The following is a 23,843-nucleotide window of genomic DNA, read 5'->3' as shown; positions in this document are numbered from 1 at the left end:
GGCCTTCATAGAAGCAACAGGAGATTGTTGCATCCATCTAGAACCCTCAGAACTACAGTGCTATGATGTCACTCACTTCCACAGGCCTTGCAGAGTGTAAACAACAACAACCCAGCTTTGTTGTGTATGTAACCATAGGGATTTGTGATGTCACCTAGAACCTTCACAGCAGCGACAGCTTTATGAGGAGCATCAGCACTGCTCTGCCTGAGCAGAACCATCACCGCCATAGGTTGTCAAATAACCCGGGTTTAACCCACACAGGTAAGTCCAATGGGGTGCAGGCATGTCCTCTATGCTTACAGCTTCCCGTGGGTGTTGGTTTGATACCGTTTGGGGACAGCCAAGGAGGCATCTGCAGGCAACAAAGGTAGGTGTGTGCTTGTGTGTGTGTTTCCTATGCAGATCCTAAGCCCAGTGTCACATGCAAGTAGGAGGAGTAAGAAGGGTTCCTGGCAAATCCGGGTTATGGATTGCATTTAAAAAGGCCCCGTGGGAGTGCAATGGGCCCCTGTCTTGCTGCTTAGCAATAATGGTATGGGTTTAGGTTCTGCTGTGTGTACTGGTGGTTGACTGCCCCCCAGCCCAGAGTGTGCATGGAAAATTGTCTGGCAGCCTCCCTGACAGCAAGCAGTGATAGTGCCCATGAAGGGCACCTTGTTGGGCCCGCCCCTTTCACGGTTATCGCTTCTCGGCCTTTTGGCTAAGATCAAGTGTAGTATCTGTTCTTATCAGTTTAATATCTGATACGTCCCCTATCTGGGGACCATATATTAAATGGATTTTTGAGAACGGGGGCCGATTTCGAAGCTTGCTTCCGTCGCCCTATGCATTGACCCGATATAGCAGTATCTTCGGGTACAGTGCACCACCCCCTTACAGGGTTAAAAAGAAAGATTCCTACTTTCATTGCTACCTGCTTGCTGGCTAGCCAGCTAGCCAGCCCTGTGGGCCTTGCTGCTGCTGCAGCCAAAAAACAAAAGGTGGTGCTGCTGCTGCTTCTGCTGCTTCTGCTTCTGCTTGTGTCTGGCCGCTGTTGGAGCGTCCAGGCACAGGACTTCTGCTGCTGCTGACTAAATGGCCTCCTTAATTGGATCATTTGAGTAGCCAGCACACCTGTGCAGGTAGGGCATGACATGATAGGCAGCTGCCTTGATAGCGGGTGGGTGCTGAATGTTCCTAATTGACAAAATAAGATTAATGCTTATGAAGAAATATAAAATCTCATCCCTTCCCCAATATCGCGCCACACCCCTACCCCTTAATTCCCTGGTTGAACTTGATGGACATATGTCTTTTTTCGACCGTACTAACTATGTAACTATGTAACATAACATGGGGGGGGGGGGGGTCTCCTGGCTGTTCACACAGGTGTGTCATTGCTGTACATTGACCATGCATTGCTTCTGTGGTATTGCAAAGGCAAAGACAAATGCTTCCAGCCATCCATTGCACTAATGGATTGGTCATCAGCTGGCTGTCTATGTCCCGCATCAATATAGACCAAAGTACAGAGGGTTAGGCTATGCTATTGTGCACCTACCTGATGCATCAGAAGGTGCGAGGCCCTTGCTAAATTCTGTGCACAGACTTTGAGATCTATACTTTAGACTGTATCTAAACCTGCTCCAACATGGACTGACATTCTGGCCTACTTTCAGCCGATGCGACTTGTCTGTCGCTGAACAGTCGCTTTTTATGTATTCAGCACCTATGTATAATGTTGTAAAAATGCTCTAGAAGCTAAAGTCGCAGAAATGTCACACATATTTGGCCTGCAACTTTCTGTGCGACAAATTCAGACAGGAAAAATCAGTATAAATCCTTAGAAAATTATCCCCCAGTGTCTCCATCTGCTGGCGGTATTGAATAAGCATTGCTGCACTGATGGGGTATGCATTAGACGAAAAAAAAGAAGAAAAAGAAGAATAATACGCCCAGAAAAGAGGCGAAAAGGAGAAAAACGTAAAAAAACGTGAAAAAAAAGTAAGAGGAAGAGAAGGGAAAAAAAGGTGGAAATGGGTTTAAAAGTGATTTCGGCGGAGAAATATATATAAATATATATATATATATATATATATATACGCGCACACACACACATATATATAAACGTATTCTCCGTTGAGATATTGCAGCCGCTGCTGTGTCCAGGCCCAGGAGCCTTAGCACTGTGCTGTGATGTCACTCAATACCACTGACATCACTAGGTGTAAACAACATCTCTCCTTTGCTGTGTATGTGACTATGGAGCTGTTTGGTGATGTCGTCTATTATGGCCTTCATAGAAGCAACAGGAGATTGTTGCATCCATCTAGAACCCTCAGAACTACAGTGCTATGATGTCACTCACTTCCACAGGCCTTGCAGAGTGTAAACAACAACAACCCAGCTTTGTTGTGTATGTAACCATAGGGATTTGTGATGTCACCTAGAACCTTCACAGCAGCGACAGCTTTATGAGGAGCATCAGCACTGCTCTGCCTGAGCAGAACCATCACCGCCATAGGTTGTCAAATAACCCGGGTTTAACCCACACAGGTAAGTCCAATGGGGTGCAGGCATGTCCTCTATGCTTACAGCTTCCCGTGGGTGTTGGTTTGATACCGTTTGGGGACAGCCAAGGAGGCATCTGCAGGCAACAAAGGTAGGTGTGTGCTTGTGTGTGTGTTTCCTATGCAGATCCTAAGCCCAGTGTCACATGCAAGTAGGAGGAGTAAGAAGGGTTCCTGGCAAATCCGGGTTATGGATTGCATTTAAAAAGGCCCCGTGGGAGTGCAATGGGCCCCTGTCTTGCTGCTTAGCAATAATGGTATGGGTTTAGGTTCTGCTGTGTGTACTGGTGGTTGACTGCCCCCCAGCCCAGAGTGTGCATGGAAAATTGTCTGGCAGCCTCCCTGACAGCAAGCAGTGATAGTGCCCATGAAGGGCACCTTGTTGGGCCCGCCCCTTTCACGGTTATCGCTTCTCGGCCTTTTGGCTAAGATCAAGTGTAGTATCTGTTCTTATCAGTTTAATATCTGATACGTCCCCTATCTGGGGACCATATATTAATTGGATTTTTGAGAACGGGGGCCGATTTCGAAGCTTGCTTCCGTCGCCCTATGCATTGACCCGATATGGCAGTATCTTCGGGTACAGTGCACCACCCCCTTACAGGGTTAAAAAGAAAGATTCCTACTTTCATTGCTACCTGCTTGCTGGCTAGCCAGCTAGCCAGCCCTGTGGGCCTTGCTGCTGCTGCAGCCAAAAAACAAAAGGTGGTGCTGCTGCTGCTTCTGCTGCTTCTGCTTCTGCTTGTGTCTGGCCGCTGTTGGAGCGTCCAGGCACAAGACTTCTGCTGCTGCTGACTAAATGGCCTCCTTAATTGGATCATTTGAGTAGCCAGCACACCTGTGCAGGTAGGGCATGACATGATAGGCAGCTGCCTTGATAGCGGGTGGGTGCTGAATGTTCCTAATTGACAAAATAAGATTAATGCTTATGAAGAAATATAAAATCTCATCCCTTCCCCAATATCGCACCACACCCCTACCCCTTAATTCCCTGGTTGAACTTGATGGACATATGTCTTTTTTCGACCGTACTAACTATGTAACTATGTAACATAACATGGGGGGGGGGGGGGGTCTCCTGGCTGTTCACACAGGTGTGTCATTGCTGTACATTGACCATGCATTGCTTCTGTGGTATTGCAAAGGCAAAGACAAATGCTTCCAGCCATCCATTGCACTAATGGATTGGTCATCAGCTGGCTGTCTATGTCCCGCATCAATATAGACCAAAGTACAGAGGGTTAGGCTATGCTATTGTGCACCTACCTGATGCATCAGAAGGTGCGAGGCCCTTGCTAAATTCTGTGCACAGACTTTGAGATCTATACTTTAGACTGTATCTAAACCTGCTCCAACATGGACTGACATTCTGGCCTACTTTCAGCCGATGCGACTTGTCTGTCGCTGAACAGTCGCTTTTTATGTATTCAGCACCTATGTATAATGTTGTAAAAATGCTCTAGAAGCTAAAGTCGCAGAAATGTCACACATATTTGGCCTGCAACTTTCTGTGCGACAAATTCAGACAGGAAAAATCAGTATAAATCCTTAGAAAATTATCCCCCAGTGTCTCCATCTGCTGGCGGTATTGAATAAGCATTGCTGCACTGATGGGGTATGCATTAGACGAAAAAAAAGAAGAAAAAGAAGAATAATACGCCCAGAAAAGAGGCGAAAAGGAGAAAAACGTAAAAAAACGTGAAAAAAAAGTAAGAGGAAGAGAAGGGAAAAAAAGGTGGAAATGGGTTTAAAAGTGATTTCGGCGGAGAAATATATATATATATATATATATATATATATATACGCGCACACACACACATATATATAAACGTATTCTCCGTTGAGATATTGCAGCCGCTGCTGTGTCCAGGCCCAGGAGCCTTAGCACTGTGCTGTGATGTCACTCAATACCACTGACATCACTAGGTGTAAACAACATCTCTCCTTTGCTGTGTATGTGACTATGGAGCTGTTTGGTGATGTCGTCTATTATGGCCTTCATAGAAGCAACAGGAGATTGTTGCATCCATCTAGAACCCTCAGAACTACAGTGCTATGATGTCACTCACTTCCACAGGCCTTGCAGAGTGTAAACAACAACAACCCAGCTTTGTTGTGTATGTAACCATAGGGATTTGTGATGTCACCTAGAACCTTCACAGCAGCGACAGCTTTATGAGGAGCATCAGCACTGCTCTGCCTGAGCAGAACCATCACCGCCATAGGTTGTCAAATAACCCGGGTTTAACCCACACAGGTAAGTCCAATGGGGTGCAGGCATGTCCTCTATGCTTACAGCTTCCCGTGGGTGTTGGTTTGATACCGTTTGGGGACAGCCAAGGAGGCATCTGCAGGCAACAAAGGTAGGTGTGTGCTTGTGTGTGTGTTTCCTATGCAGATCCTAAGCCCAGTGTCACATGCAAGTAGGAGGAGTAAGAAGGGTTCCTGGCAAATCCGGGTTATGGATTGCATTTAAAAAGGCCCCGTGGGAGTGCAATGGGCCCCTGTCTTGCTGCTTAGCAATAATGGTATGGGTTTAGGTTCTGCTGTGTGTACTGGTGGTTGACTGCCCCCCAGCCCAGAGTGTGCATGGAAAATTGTCTGGCAGCCTCCCTGACAGCAAGCAGTGATAGTGCCCATGAAGGGCACCTTGTTGGGCCCGCCCCTTTCACGGTTATCGCTTCTCGGCCTTTTGGCTAAGATCAAGTGTAGTATCTGTTCTTATCAGTTTAATATCTGATACGTCCCCTATCTGGGGACCATATATTAAATGGATTTTTGAGAACGGGGGCCGATTTCGAAGCTTGCTTCCGTCGCCCTATGCATTGACCCGATATGGCAGTATCTTCGGGTACAGTGCACCACCCCCTTACAGGGTTAAAAAGAAAGATTCCTACTTTCATTGCTACCTGCTTGCTGGCTAGCCAGCTAGCCAGCCCTGTGGGCCTTGCTGCTGCTGCAGCCAAAAAACAAAAGGTGGTGCTGCTGCTGCTTCTGCTGCTTCTGCTTCTGCTTGTGTCTGGCCGCTGTTGGAGCGTCCAGGCACAGGACTTCTGCTGCTGCTGACTAAATGGCCTCCTTAATTGGATCATTTGAGTAGCCAGCACACCTGTGCAGGTAGGGCATGACATGATAGGCAGCTGCCTTGATAGCGGGTGGTTGCTGAATGTTCCTAATTGACAAAATAAGATTAATGCTTATGAAGAAATATAAAATCTCATCCCTTCCCCAATATCGCGCCACACCCCTACCCCTTAATTCCCTGGTTGAACTTGATGGACATATGTCTTTTTTCGACCGTACTAACTATGTAACTATGTAACATAACATGGGGGGGGGTCTCCTGGCTGTTCACACAGGTGTGTCATTGCTGTACATTGACCATGCATTGCTTCTGTGGTATTGCAAAGGCAAAGACAAATGCTTCCAGCCATCCATTGCACTAATGGATTGGTCATCAGCTGGCTGTCTATGTCCCGCATCAATATAGACCAAAGTACAGAGGGTTAGGCTATGCTATTGTGCACCTACCTGATGCATCAGAAGGTGCGAGGCCCTTGCTAAATTCTGTGCACAGACTTTGAGATCTATACTTTAGACTGTATCTAAACCTGCTCCAACATGGACTGACATTCTGGCCTACTTTCAGCCGATGCGACTTGTCTGTCGCTGAACAGTCGCTTTTTATGTATTCAGCACCTATGTATAATGTTGTAAAAATGCTCTAGAAGCTAAAGTCGCAGAAATGTCACACATATTTGGCCTGCAACTTTCTGTGCGACAAATTCAGACAGGAAAAATCAGTATAAATCCTTAGAAAATTATCCCCCAGTGTCTCCATCTGCTGGCGGTATTGAATAAGCATTGCTGCACTGATGGGGTATGCATTAGACGAAAAAAAAGAAGAAAAAGAAGAATAATACGCCCAGAAAAGAGGTGAAAAGGAGAAAAACGTAAAAAAAACGTGAAAAAAAAGTAAGAGGAAGAGAAGGGAAAAAAAGGTGGAAATGGGTTTAAAAGTGATTTCGGCGGAGAAATATATATATATATATATATATATATATATATATATATATATACGCGCACACACACACATATATATAAACGTATTCTCCGTTGAGATATTGCAGCCGCTGCTGTGTCCAGGCCCAGGAGCCTTAGCACTGTGCTGTGATGTCACTCAATACCACTGACATCACTAGGTGTAAACAACATCTCTCCTTTGCTGTGTATGTGACTATGGAGCTGTTTGGTGATGTCGTCTATTATGGCCTTCATAGAAGCAACAGGAGATTGTTGCATCCATCTAGAACCCTCAGAACTACAGTGCTATGATGTCACTCACTTCCACAGGCCTTGCAGAGTGTAAACAACAACAACCCAGCTTTGTTGTGTATGTAACCATAGGGATTTGTGATGTCACCTAGAACCTTCACAGCAGCGACAGCTTTATGAGGAGCATCAGCACTGCTCTGCCTGAGCAGAACCATCACCGCCATAGGTTGTCAAATAACCCGGGTTTAACCCACACAGGTAAGTCCAATGGGGTGCAGGCATGTCCTCTATGCTTACAGCTTCCCGTGGGTGTTGGTTTGATACCGTTTGGGGACAGCCAAGGAGGCATCTGCAGGCAACAAAGGTAGGTGTGTGCTTGTGTGTGTGTTTCCTATGCAGATCCTAAGCCCAGTGTCACATGCAAGTAGGAGGAGTAAGAAGGGTTCCTGGCAAATCCGGGTTATGGATTGCATTTAAAAAGGCCCCGTGGGAGTGCAATGGGCCCCTGTTTTGCTGCTTAGCAATAATGGTATGGGTTTAGGTTCTGCTGTGTGTACTGGTGGTTGACTGCCCCCCAGCCCAGAGTGTGCATGGAAAATTGTCTGGCAGCCTCCCTGACAGCAAGCAGTGATAGTGCCCATGAAGGGCACCTTGTTGGGCCCGCCCCTTTCACGGTTATCGCTTCTCGGCCTTTTGGCTAAGATCAAGTGTAGTATCTGTTCTTATCAGTTTAATATCTGATACGTCCCCTATCTGGGGACCATATATTAAATGGATTTTTGAGAACGGGGGCCGATTTCGAAGCTTGCTTCCGTCGCCCTATGCATTGACCCGATATGGCAGTATCTTCGGGTACAGTGCACCACCCCCTTACAGGGTTAAAAAGAAAGATTCCTACTTTCATTGCTACCTGCTTGCTGGCTAGCCAGCTAGCCAGCCCTGTGGGCCTTGCTGCTGCTGCAGCCAAAAAACAAAAGGTGGTGCTGCTGCTGCTTCTGCTGCTTCTGCTTCTGCTTGTGTCTGGCCGCTGTTGGAGCGTCCAGGCACAGGACTTCTGCTGCTGCTGACTAAATGGCCTCCTTAATTGGATCATTTGAGTAGCCAGCACACCTGTGCAGGTAGGGCATGACATGATAGGCAGCTGCCTTGATAGCGGGTGGGTGCTGAATGTTCCTAATTGACAAAATAAGATTAATGCTTATGAAGAAATATAAAATCTCATCCCTTCCCCAATATCGCGCCACACCCCTACCCCTTAATTCCCTGGTTGAACTTGATGGACATATGTCTTTTTTCGACCGTACTAACTATGTAACTATGTAACATAACATGGGGGGGGGGGGTCTCCTGGCTGTTCACACAGGTGTGTCATTGCTGTACATTGACCATGCATTGCTTCTGTGGTATTGCAAAGGCAAAGACAAATGCTTCCAGCCATCCATTGCACTAATGGATTGGTCATCAGCTGGCTGTCTATGTCCCGCATCAATATAGACCAAAGTACAGAGGGTTAGGCTATGCTATTGTGCACCTACCTGATGCATCAGAAGGTGCGAGGCCCTTGCTAAATTCTGTGCACAGACTTTGAGATCTATACTTTAGACTGTATCTAAACCTGCTCCAACATGGACTGACATTCTGGCCTACTTTCAGCCGATGCGACTTGTCTGTCGCTGAACAGTCGCTTTTTATGTATTCAGCACCTATGTATAATGTTGTAAAAATGCTCTAGAAGCTAAAGTCGCAGAAATGTCACACATATTTGGCCTGCAACTTTCTGTGCGACAAATTCAGACAGGAAAAATCAGTATAAATCCTTAGAAAATTATCCCCCAGTGTCTCCATCTGCTGGCGGTATTGAATAAGCATTGCTGCACTGATGGGGTATGCATTAGACGAAAAAAAAGAAGAAAAAGAAGAATAATACGCCCAGAAAAGAGGCGAAAAGGAGAAAAACGTAAAAAAACGTGAAAAAAAAGTAAGAGGAAGAGAAGGGAAAAAAAGGTGGAAATGGGTTTAAAAGTGATTTTGGCGGAGAAATATATATATATATATATATATATATATATATATATATATACGCGCACACACACACATATATATAAACGTATTCTCCGTTGAGATATTGCAGCCGCTGCTGTGTCCAGGCCCAGGAGCCTTAGCACTGTGCTGTGATGTCACTCAATACCACTGACATCACTAGGTGTAAACAACATCTCTCCTTTGCTGTGTATGTGACTATGGAGCTGTTTGGTGATGTCGTCTATTATGGCCTTCATAGAAGCAACAGGAGATTGTTGCATCCATCTAGAACCCTCAGAACTACAGTGCTATGATGTCACTCACTTCCACAGGCCTTGCAGAGTGTAAACAACAACAACCCAGCTTTGTTGTGTATGTAACCATAGGGATTTGTGATGTCACCTAGAACCTTCACAGCAGCGACAGCTTTATGAGGAGCATCAGCACTGCTCTGCCTGAGCAGAACCATCACCGCCATAGGTTGTCAAATAACCCGGGTTTAACCCACACAGGTAAGTCCAATGGGGTGCAGGCATGTCCTCTATGCTTACAGCTTCCCGTGGGTGTTGGTTTGATACCGTTTGGGGACAGCCAAGGAGGCATCTGCAGGCAACAAAGGTAGGTGTGTGCTTGTGTGTGTGTTTCCTATGCAGATCCTAAGCCCAGTGTCACATGCAAGTAGGAGGAGTAAGAAGGGTTCCTGGCAAATCCGGGTTATGGATTGCATTTAAAAAGGCCCCGTGGGAGTGCAATGGGCCCCTGTCTTGCTGCTTAGCAATAATGGTATGGGTTTAGGTTCTGCTGTGTGTACTGGTGGTTGACTGCCCCCCAGCCCAGAGTGTGCATGGAAAATTGTCTGGCAGCCTCCCTGACAGCAAGCAGTGATAGTGCCCATGAAGGGCACCTTGTTGGGCCCGCCCCTTTCACGGTTATCGCTTCTCGGCCTTTTGGCTAAGATCAAGTGTAGTATCTGTTCTTATCAGTTTAATATCTGATACGTCCCCTATCTGGGGACCATATATTAAATGGATTTTTGAGAACGGGGGCCGATTTCGAAGCTTGCTTCCGTCGCCCTATGCATTGACCCGATATGGCAGTATCTTCGGGTACAGTGCACCACCCCCTTACAGGGTTAAAAAGAAAGATTCCTACTTTCATTGCTACCTGCTTGCTGGCTAGCCAGCTAGCCAGCCCTGTGGGCCTTGCTGCTGCTGCTGCAGCCAAAAAACAAAAGGTGGTGCTGCTGCTGCTTCTGCTGCTTCTGCTTCTGCTTGTGTCTGGCCGCTGTTGGAGCGTCCAGGCACAGGACTTCTGCTGCTGCTGACTAAATGGCCTCCTTAATTGGATCATTTGAGTAGCCAGCACACCTGTGCAGGTAGGGCATGACATGATAGGCAGCTGCCTTGATAGCGGGTGGGTGCTGAATGTTCCTAATTGACAAAATAAGATTAATGCTTATGAAGAAATATAAAATCTCATCCCTTCCCCAATATCGCGCCACACCCCTACCCCTTAATTCCCTGGTTGAACTTGATGGACATATGTCTTTTTTCGACTGTACTAACTATGTAACTATGTAACATAACATGGGGGGGGGGGGGGGTCTCCTGGCTGTTCACACAGGTGTGTCATTGCTGTACATTGACCATGCATTGCTTCTGTGGTATTGCAAAGGCAAAGACAAATGCTTCCAGCCATCCATTGCACTAATGGATTGGTCATCAGCTGGCTGTCTATGTCCCGCATCAATATAGACCAAAGTACAGAGGGTTAGGCTATGCTATTGTGCACCTACCTGATGCATCAGAAGGTGCGAGGCCCTTGCTAAATTCTGTGCACAGACTTTGAGATCTATACTTTAGACTGTATCTAAACCTGCTCCAACATGGACTGACATTCTGGCCTACTTTCAGCCGATGCGACTTGTCTGTCGCTGAACAGTCGCTTTTTATGTATTCAGCACCTATGTATAATGTTGTAAAAATGCTCTAGAAGCTAAAGTCGCAGAAATGTCACACATATTTGGCCTGCAACTTTCTGTGCGACAAATTCAGACAGGAAAAATCAGTATAAATCCTTAGAAAATTATCCCCCAGTGTCTCCATCTGCTGGCGGTATTGAATAAGCATTGCTGCACTGATGGGGTATGCATTAGACGAAAAAAAAGAAGAAAAAGAAGAATAATACGCCCAGAAAAGAGGCGAAAAGGAGAAAAACGTAAAAAAATGTGAAAAAAAAGTAAGAGGAAGAGAAGGGAAAAAAAGGTGGAAATGGGTTTAAAAGTGATTTCGGCGGAGAAATATATATATATATATATATATATATATATATATATATATATATATATACGCGCACACACACACATATATATAAACGTATTCTCCGTTGAGATATTGCAGCCGCTGCTGTGTCCAGGCCCAGGAGCCTTAGCACTGTGCTGTGATGTCACTCAATACCACTGACATCACTAGGTGTAAACAACATCTCTCCTTTGCTGTGTATGTGATTATGGAGCTGTTTGGTGATGTCGTCTATTATGGCCTTCATAGAAGCAACAGGAGATTGTTGCATCCATCTAGAACCCTCAGAACTACAGTGCTATGATGTCACTCACTTCCACAGGCCTTGCAGAGTGTAAACAACAACAACCCAGCTTTGTTGTGTATGTAACCATAGGGATTTGTGATGTCACCTAGAACCTTCACAGCAGCGACAGCTTTATGAGGAGCATCAGCACTGCTCTGCCTGAGCAGAACCATCACCGCCATAGGTTGTCAAATAACCCGGGTTTAACCCACACAGGTAAGTCCAATGGGGTGCAGGCATGTCCTCTATGCTTACAGCTTCCCGTGGGTGTTGGTTTGATACCGTTTGGGGACAGCCAAGGAGGCATCTGCAGGCAACAAAGGTAGGTGTGTGCTTGTGTGTGTGTTTCCTATGCAGATCCTAAGCCCAGTGTCACATGCAAGTAGGAGGAGTAAGAAGGGTTCCTGGCAAATCCGGGTTATGGATTGCATTTAAAAAGGCCCCGTGGGAGTGCAATGGGCCCCTGTCTTGCTGCTTAGCAATAATGGTATGGGTTTAGGTTCTGCTGTGTGTACTGGTGGTTGACTGCCCCCCAGCCCAGAGTGTGCATGGAAAATTGTCTGGCAGCCTCCCTGACAGCAAGCAGTGATAGTGCCCATGAAGGGCACCTTGTTGGGCCCGCCCCTTTCACGGTTATCGCTTCTCGGCCTTTTGGCTAAGATCAAGTGTAGTATCTGTTCTTATCAGTTTAATATCTGATACGTCCCCTATCTGGGGACCATATATTAAATGGATTTTTGAGAACGGGGGCCGATTTCGAAGCTTGCTTCCGTCGCCCTATGCATTGACCCGATATGGCAGTATCTTCGGGTACAGTGCACCACCCCCTTACAGGGTTAAAAAGAAAGATTCCTACTTTCATTGCTACCTGCTTGCTGGCTAGCCAGCTAGCCAGCCCTGTGGGCCTTGCTGCTGCTGCAGCCAAAAAACAAAAGGTGGTGCTGCTGCTGCTTCTGCTGCTTCTGCTTCTGCTTGTGTCTGGCCGCTGTTGGAGCGTCCAGGCACAGGACTTCTGCTGCTGCTGACTAAATGGCCTCCTTAATTGGATCATTTGAGTAGCCAGCACACCTGTGCAGGTAGGGCATGACATGATAGGCAGCTGCCTTGATAGCGGGTGGGTGCTGAATGTTCCTAATTGACAAAATAAGATTAATGCTTATGAAGAAATATAAAATCTCATCCCTTCCCCAATATCGCGCCACACCCCTACCCCTTAATTCCCTGGTTGAACTTGATGGACATATGTCTTTTTTCGACCGTACTAACTATGTAACTATGTAACATAACATGGGGGGGGGTCTCCTGGCTGTTCACACAGGTGTGTCATTGCTGTACATTGACCATGCATTGCTTCTGTGGTATTGCAAAGGCAAAGACAAATGCTTCCAGCCATCCATTGCACTAATGGATTGGTCATCAGCTGGCTGTCTATGTCCCGCATCAATATAGACCAAAGTACAGAGGGTTAGGCTATGCTATTGTGCACCTACCTGATGCATCAGAAGGTGCGAGGCCCTTGCTAAATTCTGTGCACAGACTTTGAGATCTATACTTTAGACTGTATCTAAACCTGCTCCAACATGGACTGACATTCTGGCCTACTTTCAGCCGATGCGACTTGTCTGTCGCTGAACAGTCGCTTTTTATGTATTCAGCACCTATGTATAATGTTGTAAAAATGCTCTAGAAGCTAAAGTCGCAGAAATGTCACACATATTTGGCCTGCAACTTTCTGTGCGACAAATTCAGACAGGAAAAATCAGTATAAATCCTTAGAAAATTATCCCCCAGTGTCTCCATCTGCTGGCGGTATTGAATAAGCATTGCTGCACTGATGGGGTATGCATTAGACGAAAAAAAAGAAGAAAAAGAAGAATAATACGCCCAGAAAAGAGGTGAAAAGGAGAAAAACGTAAAAAAAACGTGAAAAAAAAGTAAGAGGAAGAGAAGGGAAAAAAAGGTGGAAATGGGTTTAAAAGTGATTTCGGCGGAGAAATATATATATATATATATATATATATATATATATATATATATACGCGCACACACACACATATATATAAACGTATTCTCCGTTGAGATATTGCAGCCGCTGCTGTGTCCAGGCCCAGGAGCCTTAGCACTGTGCTGTGATGTCACTCAATACCACTGACATCACTAGGTGTAAACAACATCTCTCCTTTGCTGTGTATGTGACTATGGAGCTGTTTGGTGATGTCGTCTATTATGGCCTTCATAGAAGCAACAGGAGATTGTTGCATCCATCTAGAACCCTCAGAACTACAGTGCTATGATGTCACTCACTTCCACAGGCCTTGCAGAGTGTAAACAACAACAACCCAGCTTTGTTGTGTATGTAACCATAGGGATTTGTGATGTCACCTAGAACCTTCACAGCAGCGACAGCTTTATGAGGAGCATCAGCACTGCTCTGCCTGAGCAGAACCATCACCGCCATAGGTTGTCAAATAACCCGGGTTTAACCCACACAGGTAAGTCCAATGGGGTGCAGGCATGTCCTCTATGCTTACAGCTTCCCGTGGGTGTTGGTTTGATACCGTTTGGGGACAGCCAAGGAGGCATCTGCAGGCAACAAAGGTAGGTGTGTGCTTGTGTGTGTGTTTCCTATGCAGATCCTAAGCCCAGTGTCACATGCAAGTAGGAGGAGTAAGAAGGGTTCCTGGCAAATCCGGGTTATGGATTGCATTTAAAAAGGCCCCGTGGGAGTGCAATGGGCCCCTGTTTTGCTGCTTAGCAATAATGGTATGGGTTTAGGTTCTGCTGTGTGTACTGGTGGTTGACTGCCCCCCAGCCCAGAGTGTGCATGGAAAATTGTCTGGCAGCCTCCCTGACAGCAAGCAGTGATAGTGCCCATGAAGGGCACCTTGTTGGGCCCGCCCCTTTCACGGTTATCGCTTCTCGGCCTTTTGGCTAAGATCAAGTGTAGTATCTGTTCTTATCAGTTTAATATCTGATACGTCCCCTATCTGGGGACCATATATTAAATGGATTTTTGAGAACGGGGGCCGATTTCGAAGCTTGCTTCCGTCGCCCTATGCATTGACCCGATATGGCAGTATCTTCGGGTACAGTGCACCACCCCCTTACAGGGTTAAAAAGAAAGATTCCTACTTTCATTGCTACCTGCTTGCTGGCTAGCCAGCTAGCCAGCCCTGTGGGCCTTGCTGCTGCTGCAGCCAAAAAACAAAAGGTGGTGCTGCTGCTGCTTCTGCTGCTTCTGCTTCTGCTTGTGTCTGGCCGCTGTTGGAGCGTCCAGGCACAGGACTTCTGCTGCTGCTGACTAAATGGCCTCCTTAATTGGATCATTTGAGTAGCCAGCACACCTGTGCAGGTAGGGCATGACATGATAGGCAGCTTCCTTGATAGCGGGTGGGTGCTGAATGTTCCTAATTGACAAAATAAGATTAATGCTTATGAAGAAATATAAAATCTCATCCCTTCCCCAATATCGCGCCACACCCCTACCCCTTAATTCCCTGGTTGAACTTGATGGACATATGTCTTTTTTCGACCGTACTAACTATGTAACTATGTAACATAACATGGGGGGGGGGGGTCTCCTGGCTGTTCACACAGGTGTGTCATTGCTGTACATTGACCATGCATTGCTTCTGTGGTATTGCAAAGGCAAAGACAAATGCTTCCAGCCATCCATTGCACTAATGGATTGGTCATCAGCTGGCTGTCTATGTCCCGCATCAATATAGACCAAAGTACAGAGGGTTAGGCTATGCTATTGTGCACCTACCTGATGCATCAGAAGGTGCGAGGCCCTTGCTAAATTCTGTGCACAGACTTTGAGATCTATACTTTAGACTGTATCTAAACCTGCTCCAACATGGACTGACATTCTGGCCTACTTTCAGCCGATGCGACTTGTCTGTCGCTGAACAGTCGCTTTTTATGTATTCAGCACCTATGTATAATGTTGTAAAAATGCTCTAGAAGCTAAAGTCGCAGAAATGTCACACATATTTGGCCTGCAACTTTCTGTGCGACAAATTCAGACAGGAAAAATCAGTATAAATCCTTAGAAAATTATCCCCCAGTGTCTCCATCTGCTGGCGGTATTGAATAAGCTTTGCTGCACTGATGGGGTATGCATTAGACGAAAAAAAAGAAGAAAAAGAAGAATAATACGCCCAGAAAAGAGGCGAAAAGGAGAAAAACGTAAAAAAACGTGAAAAAAAAGTAAGAGGAAGAAAAGGGAAAAAAAGGTGGAAATGGGTTTAAAAGTGATTTCGGCGGAGAAATATATATATATATATATATATATATATATATATATATATATATATACGCGCACACACACACATATATATAAACGTATTCTCCGTTGAGATATTGCAGCCGCTGCTGTGTCCAGGCCCAGGAGCCTTAGCACTGTGCTGTGATGTCACTCAATACCACTGACATCACTAGGTGTAAACAACATCTCTCCTTTGCTGTGTATGTGACTATGGAGCTGTTTGGTGATGTCGTCTATTATGGCCTTCATAGAAGCAACAGGAGATTGTTGCATCCATCTAGAACCCTCAGAACTACAGTGCTATGATGTCACTCACTTCCACAGGCCTTGCAGAGTGTAAACAACAACAACCCAGCTTTGTTGTGTATGTAACCATAGGGATTTGTGATGTCACCTAGAACCTTCACAGCAGCGACAGCTTTATGAGGAGCATCAGCACTGCTCTGCCTGAGCAGAACCATCACCGCCATAGGTTGTCAAATAACCCGGGTTTAACCCACACAGGTAAGTCCAATGGGGTGCAGGCATGTCCTCTATGCTTACAGCTTCCCGTGGGTGTTGGTTTGATACCGTTTGGGGACAGCCAAGGAGGCATCTGCAGGCAACAAAGGTAGGTGTGTGCTTGTGTGTGTGTTTCCTATGCAGATCCTAAGCCCAGTGTCACATGCAAGTAGGAGGAGTAAGAAGGGTTCCTGGCAAATCCGGGTTATGGATTGCATTTAAAAAGGCCCCGTGGGAGTGCAATGGGCCCCTGTCTTGCTGCTTAGCAATAATGGTATGGGTTTAGGTTCTGCTGTGTGTACTGGTGGTTGACTGCCCCCCAGCCCAGAGTGTGCATGGAAAATTGTCTGGCAGCCTCCCTGACAGCAAGCAGTGATAGTGCCCATGAAGGGCACCTTGTTGGGCCCGCCCCTTTCACGGTTATCGCTTCTCGGCCTTTTGGCTAAGATCAAGTGTAGTATCTGTTCTTATCAGTTTAATATCTGATACGTCCCCTATCTGGGGACCATATATTAAATGGATTTTTGAGAACGGGGGCCGATTTCGAAGCTTGCTTCCGTCGCCCTATGCATTGACCCGATATGGCAGTATCTTCGGGTACAGTGCACCACCCCCTTACAGGGTTAAAAAGAAAGATTCCTACTTTCATTGCTACCTGCTTGCTGGCTAGCCAGCTAGCCAGCCCTGTGGGCCTTGCTGCTGCTGCAGCCAAAAAACAAAAGGTGGTGCTGCTGCTGCTTCTGCTGCTTCTGCTTCTGCTTGTGTCTGGCCGCTGTTGGAGCGTCCAGGCACAGGACTTCTGCTGCTGCTGACTAAATGGCCTCCTTAATTGGATCATTTGAGTAGCCAGCACACCTGTGCAGGTAGGGCATGACATGATAGGCAGCTGCCTTGATAGCGGGTGGGTGCTGAATGTTCCTAATTGACAAAATAAGATTAATGCTTATGAAGAAATATAAAATCTCATCCCTTCCCCAATATCGCGCCACACCCCTACCCCTTAATTCCCTGGTTGAACTTGATGGACATATGTCTTTTTTCGACCGTACTAACTATGTAACTATGTAACATAACATGGGGGGGGGGGGGGTCTCCTGGCTGTTCACACAGGTGTGTCATTGCTGTACATTGACCATGCATTGCTTCTGTGGTATTGCAAAGGCAAAGACAAATGCTTCCAGCCATCCATTGCACTAATGGATTGGTCATCAGCTGGCTGTCTATGTCCCGCATCAATATAGACCAAAGTACAGAGGGTTAGGCTATGCTATTGTGCACCTACCTGATGCATCAGAAGGTGCGAGGCCCTTGCTAAATTCTGTGCACAGACTTTGAGATCTATACTTTAGACTGTATCTAAACCTGCTCCAACATGGACTGACATTCTGGCCTACTTTCAGCCGATGCGACTTGTCTGTCGCTGAACAGTCGCTTTTTATGTATTCAGCACCTATGTATAATGTTGTAAAAATGCTCTAGAAGCTAAAGTCGCAGAAATGTCACACATATTTGGCCTGCAACTTTCTGTGCGACAAATTCAGACAGGAAAAATCAGTATAAATCCTTAGAAAATTATCCCCCAGTGTCTCCATCTGCTGGCGGTATTGAATAAGCATTGCTGCACTGATGGGGTATGCATTAGACGAAAAAAAGAAGAAAAAGAAGAATAATACGCCCAGAAAAGAGGCGAAAAGGAGAAAAACGTAAAAAAACGTGAAAAAAAAGTAAGAGGAAGAGAAGGGAAAAAAAGTAGGAAATGGGTTTAAAAGTGATTTCGGCGGAGAAATATATATATATATATATATATATATATATATATATATATATATATATACGCGCACACACACACATATATATAAACGTATTCTCCGTTGAGATATTGCAGCCGCTGCTGTGTCCAGGCCCAGGAGCCTTAGCACTGTGCTGTGATGTCACTCAATACCACTGACATCACTAGGTGTAAACAACATCTCTCCTTTGCTGTGTATGTGACTATGGAGCTGTTTGGTGATGTCGTCTATTATGGCCTTCATAGAAGCAACAGGAGATTGTTGCATCCATCTAGAACCCTCAGAACTACAGTGCTATGATGTCACTCACTTCCACAGGCCTTGCAGAGTGTAAACAACAACAACCCAGCTTTGTTGTGTATGTAACCATAGGGATTTGTGATGTCACCTAGAACCTTCACAGCAGCGACAGCTTTATGAGGAGCATCAGCACTGCTCTGCCTGAGCAGAACCATCACCGCCATAGGTTGTCAAATAACCCGGGTTTAACCCACACAGGTAAGTCCAATGGGGTGCAGGCATGTCCTCTATGCTTACAGCTTCCCGTGGGTGTTGGTTTGATACCGTTTGGGGACAGCCAAGGAGGCATCTGCAGGCAACAAAGGTAGGTGTGTGCTTGTGTGTGTGTTTCCTATGCAGATCCTAAGCCCAGTGTCACATGCAAGTAGGAGGAGTAAGAAGGGTTCCTGGCAAATCCGGGTTATGGATTGCATTTAAAAAGGCCCCGTGGGAGTGCAATGGGCCCCTGTCTTGCTGCTTAGCAATAATGGTATGGGTTTAGGTTCTGCTGTGTGTACTGGTGGTTGACTGCCCCCCAGCCCAGAGTGTGCATGGAAAATTGTCTGGCAGCCTCCCTGACAGCAAGCAGTGATAGTGCCCATGAAGGGCACCTTGTTGGGCCCGCCCCTTTCACGGTTATCGCTTCTCGGCCTTTTGGCTAAGATCAAGTGTAGTATCTGTTCTTATCAGTTTAATATCTGATACGTCCCCTATCTGGGGACCATATATTAAATGGATTTTTGAGAACGGGGGCCGATTTCGAAGCTTGCTTCCGTCGCCCTATGCATTGACCCGATATGGCAGTATCTTCGGGTACAGTGCACCACCCCCTTACAGGGTTAAAAAGAAAGATTCCTACTTTCATTGCTACCTGCTTGCTGGCTAGCCAGCTAGCCAGCCCTGTGGGCCTTGCTGCTGCTGCAGCCAAAAAACAAAAGGTGGTGCTGCTTCTGCTTGTGTCTGGCCGCTGTTGGAGCGTCCAGGCACAGGACTTCTGCTGCTGCTGACTAAATGGCCTCCTTAATTGGATCATTTGAGTAGCCAGCACACCTGTGCAGGTAGGGCATGACATGATAGGCAGCTGCCTTGATAGCGGGTGGGTGCTGAATGTTCCTAATTGACAAAATAAGATTAATGCTTATGAAGAAATATAAAATCTCATCCCTTCCCCAATATCGCGCCACACCCCTACCCCTTAATTCCCTGGTTGAACTTGATGGACATATGTCTTTTTTCGACCGTACTAACTATGTAACTATGTAACATAACATGGGGGGGGGGGGGGGGGGGTCTCCTGGCTGTTCACACAGGTGTGTCATTGCTGTACATTGACCATGCATTGCTTCTGTGGTATTGCAAAGGCAAAGACAAATGCTTCCAGCCATCCATTGCACTAATGGATTGGTCATCAGCTGGCTGTCTATGTCCCGCATCAATATAGACCAAAGTACAGAGGGTTAGGCTATGCTATTGTGCACCTACCTGATGCATCAGAAGGTGCGAGGCCCTTGCTAAATTCTGTGCACAGACTTTGAGATCTATACTTTAGACTGTATCTAAACCTGCTCCAACATGGACTGACATTCTGGCCTACTTTCAGCCGATGCGACTTGTCTGTCGCTGAACAGTCGCTTTTTATGTATTCAGCACCTATGTATAATGTTGTAAAAATGCTCTAGAAGCTAAAGTCGCAGAAATGTCACACATATTTGGCCTGCAACTTTCTGTGCGACAAATTCAGACAGGAAAAATCAGTATAAATCCTTAGAAAATTATCCCCCAGTGTCTCCATCTGCTGGCGGTATTGAATAAGCATTGCTGCACTGATGGGGTATGCATTAGACGAAAAAAAAGAAGAAAAAGAAGAATAATACGCCCAGAAAAGAGGCGAAAAGGAGAAAAACGTAAAAAAACGTGAAAAAAAAGTAAGAGGAAGAGAAGGGAAAAAAAGGTGGAAATGGGTTTAAAAGTGATTTTGGCGGAGAAATATATATATATATATATATATATATATATATATATATATATACGCGCACACACACACATATATATAAACGTATTCTCCGTTGAGATATTGCAGCCGCTGCTGTGTCCAGGCCCAGGAGCCTTAGCACTGTGCTGTGATGTCACTCAATACCACTGACATCACTAGGTGTAAACAACATCTCTCCTTTGCTGTGTATGTGACTATGGAGCTGTTTGGTGATGTCGTCTATTATGGCCTTCATAGAAGCAACAGGAGATTGTTGCATCCATCTAGAACCCTCAGAACTACAGTGCTATGATGTCACTCACTTCCACAGGCCTTGCAGAGTGTAAACAACAACAACCCAGCTTTGTTGTGTATGTAACCATAGGGATTTGTGATGTCACCTAGAACCTTCACAGCAGCGACAGCTTTATGAGGAGCATCAGCACTGCTCTGCCTGAGCAGAACCATCACCGCCATAGGTTGTCAAATAACCCGGGTTTAACCCACACAGGTAAGTCCAATGGGGTGCAGGCATGTCCTCTATGCTTACAGCTTCCCGTGGGTGTTGGTTTGATACCGTTTGGGGACAGCCAAGGAGGCATCTGCAGGCAACAAAGGTAGGTGTGTGCTTGTGTGTGTGTTTCCTATGCAGATCCTAAGCCCAGTGTCACATGCAAGTAGGAGGAGTAAGAAGGGTTCCTGGCAAATCCGGGTTATGGATTGCATTTAAAAAGGCCCCGTGGGAGTGCAATGGGCCCCTGTCTTGCTGCTTAGCAATAATGGTATGGGTTTAGGTTCTGCTGTGTGTACTGGTGGTTGACTGCCCCCCAGCCCAGAGTGTGCATGGAAAATTGTCTGGCAGCCTCCCTGACAGCAAGCAGTGATAGTGCCCATGAAGGGCACCTTGTTGGGCCCGCCCCTTTCACGGTTATCGCTTCTCGGCCTTTTGGCTAAGATCAAGTGTAGTATCTGTTCTTATCAGTTTAATATCTGATACGTCCCCTATCTGGGGACCATATATTAAATGGATTTTTGAGAACGGGGGCCGATTTCGAAGCTTGCTTCCGTCGCCCTATGCATTGACCCGATATGGCAGTATCTTCGGGTACAGTGCACCACCCCCTTACAGGGTTAAAAAGAAAGATTCCTACTTTCATTGCTACCTGCTTGCTGGCTAGCCAGCTAGCCAGCCCTGTGGGCCTTGCTGCTGCTGCAGCCAAAAAACAAAAGGTGGTGCTGCTGCTGCTTCTGCTGCTTCTGCTTCTGCTTGTGTCTGGCCGCTGTTGGAGCGTCCAGGCACAGGACTTCTGCTGCTGCTGACTAAATGGCCTCCTTAATTGGATCATTTGAGTAGCCAGCACACCTGTGCAGGTAGGGCATGACATGATAGGCAGCTGCCTTGATAGCGGGGGGTGCTGAATGTTCCTAATTGACAAAATAAGATTAATGCTTATGAAGAAATATAAAATCTCATCCCTTCCCCAATATCGCGCCACACCCCTACCCCTTAATTCCCTGGTTGAACTTGATGGACATATGTCTTTTTTCGACCGTACTAACTATGTAACTATGTAACATAACATGGGGGGGGGGGGGGTCTCCTGGCTGTTCACACAGGTGTGTCATTGCTGTACATTGACCATGCATTGCTTCTGTGGTATTGCAAAGGCAAAGACAAATGCTTCCAGCCATCCATTGCACTAATGGATTGGTCATCAGCTGGCTGTCTATGTCCCGCATCAATATAGACCAAAGTACAGAGGGTTAGGCTATGCTATTGTGCACCTACCTGATGCATCAGAAGGTGCGAGGCCCTTGCTAAATTCTGTGCACAGACTTTGAGATCTATACTTTAGACTGTATCTAAACCTGCTCCAACATGGACTGACATTCTGGCCTACTTTCAGCCGATGCGACTTGTCTGTCGCTGAACAGTCGCTTTTTATGTATTCAGCACCTATGTATAATGTTGTAAAAATGCTCTAGAAGCTAAAGTCGCAGAAATGTCACACATATTTGGCCTGCAACTTTCTGTGCGACAAATTCAGACAGGAAAAATCAGTATAAATCCTTAGAAAATTATCCCCCAGTGTCTCCATCTGCTGGCGGTATTGAATAAGCATTGCTGCACTGATGGGGTATGCATTAGACGAAAAAAAAGAAGAAAAAGAAGAATAATACGCCCAGAAAAGAGGCGAAAAGGAGAAAAATGTAAAAAAACGTGAAAAAAAAGTAAGAGGAAGAGAAGGGAAAAAAAGGTGGAAATGGGTTTAAAAGTGATTTCGGCGGAGAATATATATATATATATATATATATATATATATATATATATATATATACGCGCACACACACACATATATATAAACGTATTCTCTGTTGAGATATTGCAGCCGCTGCTGTGTCCAGGCCCAGGAGCCTTAGCACTGTGCTGTGATGTCACTCAAAACCAGTGACATCACTAGGTGTAAACAACATCTCTCCTTTGCTGTGTATGTGACTATGGAGCTGTTTGGTGATGTCGTCTATTATGGCCTTCATAGAAGCAACAGGAGATTGTTGCATCCATCTAGAACCCTCAGAACTACAGTGCTATGATGTCACTCACTTCCACAGGCCTTGCAGAGTGTAAACAACAACAACCCAGCTTTGTTGTGTATGTAACCATAGGGATTTGTGATGTCACCTAGAACCTTCACAGCAGCGACAGCTTTATGAGGAGCATCAGCACTGCTCTGCCTGAGCAGAACCATCACCGCCATAGGTTGTCAAATAACCCGGGTTTAACCCACACAGGTAAGTCCAATGGGGTGCAGGCATGTCCTCTATGCTTACAGCTTCCCGTGGGTGTTGGTTTGATACCGTTTGGGGACAGCCAAGGAGGCATCTGCAGGCAACAAAGGTAGGTGTGTGCTTGTGTGTGTGTTTCCTATGCAGATCCTAAGCCCAGTGTCACATGCAAGTAGGAGGAGTAAGAAGGGTTCCTGGCAAATCCGGGTTATGGATTGCATTTAAAAAGGCCCCGTGGGAGTGCAATGGGCCCCTGTCTTGCTGCTTAGCAATAATGGTATGGGTTTAGGTTCTGCTGTGTGTACTGGTGGTTGACTGCCCCCCAGCCCAGAGTGTGCATGGAAAATTGTCTGGCAGCCTCCCTGACAGCAAGCAGTGATAGTGCCCATGAAGGGCACCTTGTTGGGCCCGCCCCTTTCACGGTTATCGCTTCTCGGCCTTTTGGCTAAGATCAAGTGTAGTATCTGTTCTTATCAGTTTAATATCTGATACGTCCCCTATCTGGGGACCATATATTAAATGGATTTTTGAGAACGGGGGCCGATTTCGAAGCTTGCTTCCGTCGCCCTATGCATTGACCCGATATGGCAGTATCTTCGGGTACAGTGCACCACCCCCTTACAGGGTTAAAAAGAAAGATTCCTACTTTCATTGCTACCTGCTTGCTGGCTAGCCAGCTAGCCAGCCCTGTGGGCCTTGCTGCTGCTGCAGCCAAAAAACAAAAGGTGGTGCTGCTGCTGCTTCTGCTGCTTCTGCTTCTGCTTGTGTCTGGCCGCTGTTGGAGCGTCCAGGCACAGGACTTCTGCTGC

The 23,843-nt window shown here is 46.2% G+C and overlaps 11 non-coding genes across 11 annotated transcripts; all 11 read left to right on the top strand.

The window, feature by feature from the left end:
* Window positions 1-683: 683 nt before the first annotated feature.
* On the top strand, window positions 684-874 carry LOC130314708 (U2 spliceosomal RNA). The gene has a single exon (XR_008862343.1). It is a non-coding gene; the product is annotated as a U2 spliceosomal RNA (small nuclear RNA).
* Window positions 875-2,957: 2,083 nt separating this feature from the next.
* Window positions 2,958-3,148, top strand: LOC130314703 (U2 spliceosomal RNA). Its single transcript, XR_008862339.1, has one exon. It is a non-coding gene; the product is annotated as a U2 spliceosomal RNA (small nuclear RNA).
* A 2,080-nt stretch (window positions 3,149-5,228) lies between these two features.
* LOC130314702 (U2 spliceosomal RNA) lies at window positions 5,229-5,419 on the top strand. The gene has a single exon (XR_008862338.1). It is a non-coding gene; the product is annotated as a U2 spliceosomal RNA (small nuclear RNA).
* Window positions 5,420-7,504: 2,085 nt separating this feature from the next.
* Window positions 7,505-7,695, top strand: LOC130314701 (U2 spliceosomal RNA). The gene has a single exon (XR_008862337.1). It is a non-coding gene; the product is annotated as a U2 spliceosomal RNA (small nuclear RNA).
* Window positions 7,696-9,780: 2,085 nt separating this feature from the next.
* Window positions 9,781-9,971, top strand: LOC130314700 (U2 spliceosomal RNA). Its single transcript, XR_008862336.1, has one exon. It is a non-coding gene; the product is annotated as a U2 spliceosomal RNA (small nuclear RNA).
* A 2,099-nt stretch (window positions 9,972-12,070) lies between these two features.
* Window positions 12,071-12,261, top strand: LOC130314699 (U2 spliceosomal RNA). Its single transcript, XR_008862335.1, has one exon. It is a non-coding gene; the product is annotated as a U2 spliceosomal RNA (small nuclear RNA).
* Window positions 12,262-14,346: 2,085 nt separating this feature from the next.
* Window positions 14,347-14,537, top strand: LOC130314698 (U2 spliceosomal RNA). Its single transcript, XR_008862334.1, has one exon. It is a non-coding gene; the product is annotated as a U2 spliceosomal RNA (small nuclear RNA).
* A 2,091-nt stretch (window positions 14,538-16,628) lies between these two features.
* LOC130314697 (U2 spliceosomal RNA) lies at window positions 16,629-16,819 on the top strand. Its single transcript, XR_008862333.1, has one exon. It is a non-coding gene; the product is annotated as a U2 spliceosomal RNA (small nuclear RNA).
* Window positions 16,820-18,913: 2,094 nt separating this feature from the next.
* LOC130314694 (U2 spliceosomal RNA) lies at window positions 18,914-19,104 on the top strand. The gene has a single exon (XR_008862331.1). It is a non-coding gene; the product is annotated as a U2 spliceosomal RNA (small nuclear RNA).
* Window positions 19,105-21,177: 2,073 nt separating this feature from the next.
* Window positions 21,178-21,368, top strand: LOC130314693 (U2 spliceosomal RNA). Its single transcript, XR_008862330.1, has one exon. It is a non-coding gene; the product is annotated as a U2 spliceosomal RNA (small nuclear RNA).
* Window positions 21,369-23,459: 2,091 nt separating this feature from the next.
* Window positions 23,460-23,650, top strand: LOC130314692 (U2 spliceosomal RNA). Its single transcript, XR_008862329.1, has one exon. It is a non-coding gene; the product is annotated as a U2 spliceosomal RNA (small nuclear RNA).
* Window positions 23,651-23,843: the final 193 nt, after the last annotated feature.

This window comes from Hyla sarda, unplaced genomic scaffold, assembly GCF_029499605.1.
Source record: "Hyla sarda isolate aHylSar1 unplaced genomic scaffold, aHylSar1.hap1 scaffold_1845, whole genome shotgun sequence".
Taxonomy (NCBI): Eukaryota; Metazoa; Chordata; class Amphibia; order Anura; family Hylidae; genus Hyla; species Hyla sarda.
The sequence above is the reverse complement of the archived record's forward strand: the minus strand, read 5'-3'. Positions and strand labels throughout refer to the sequence as shown.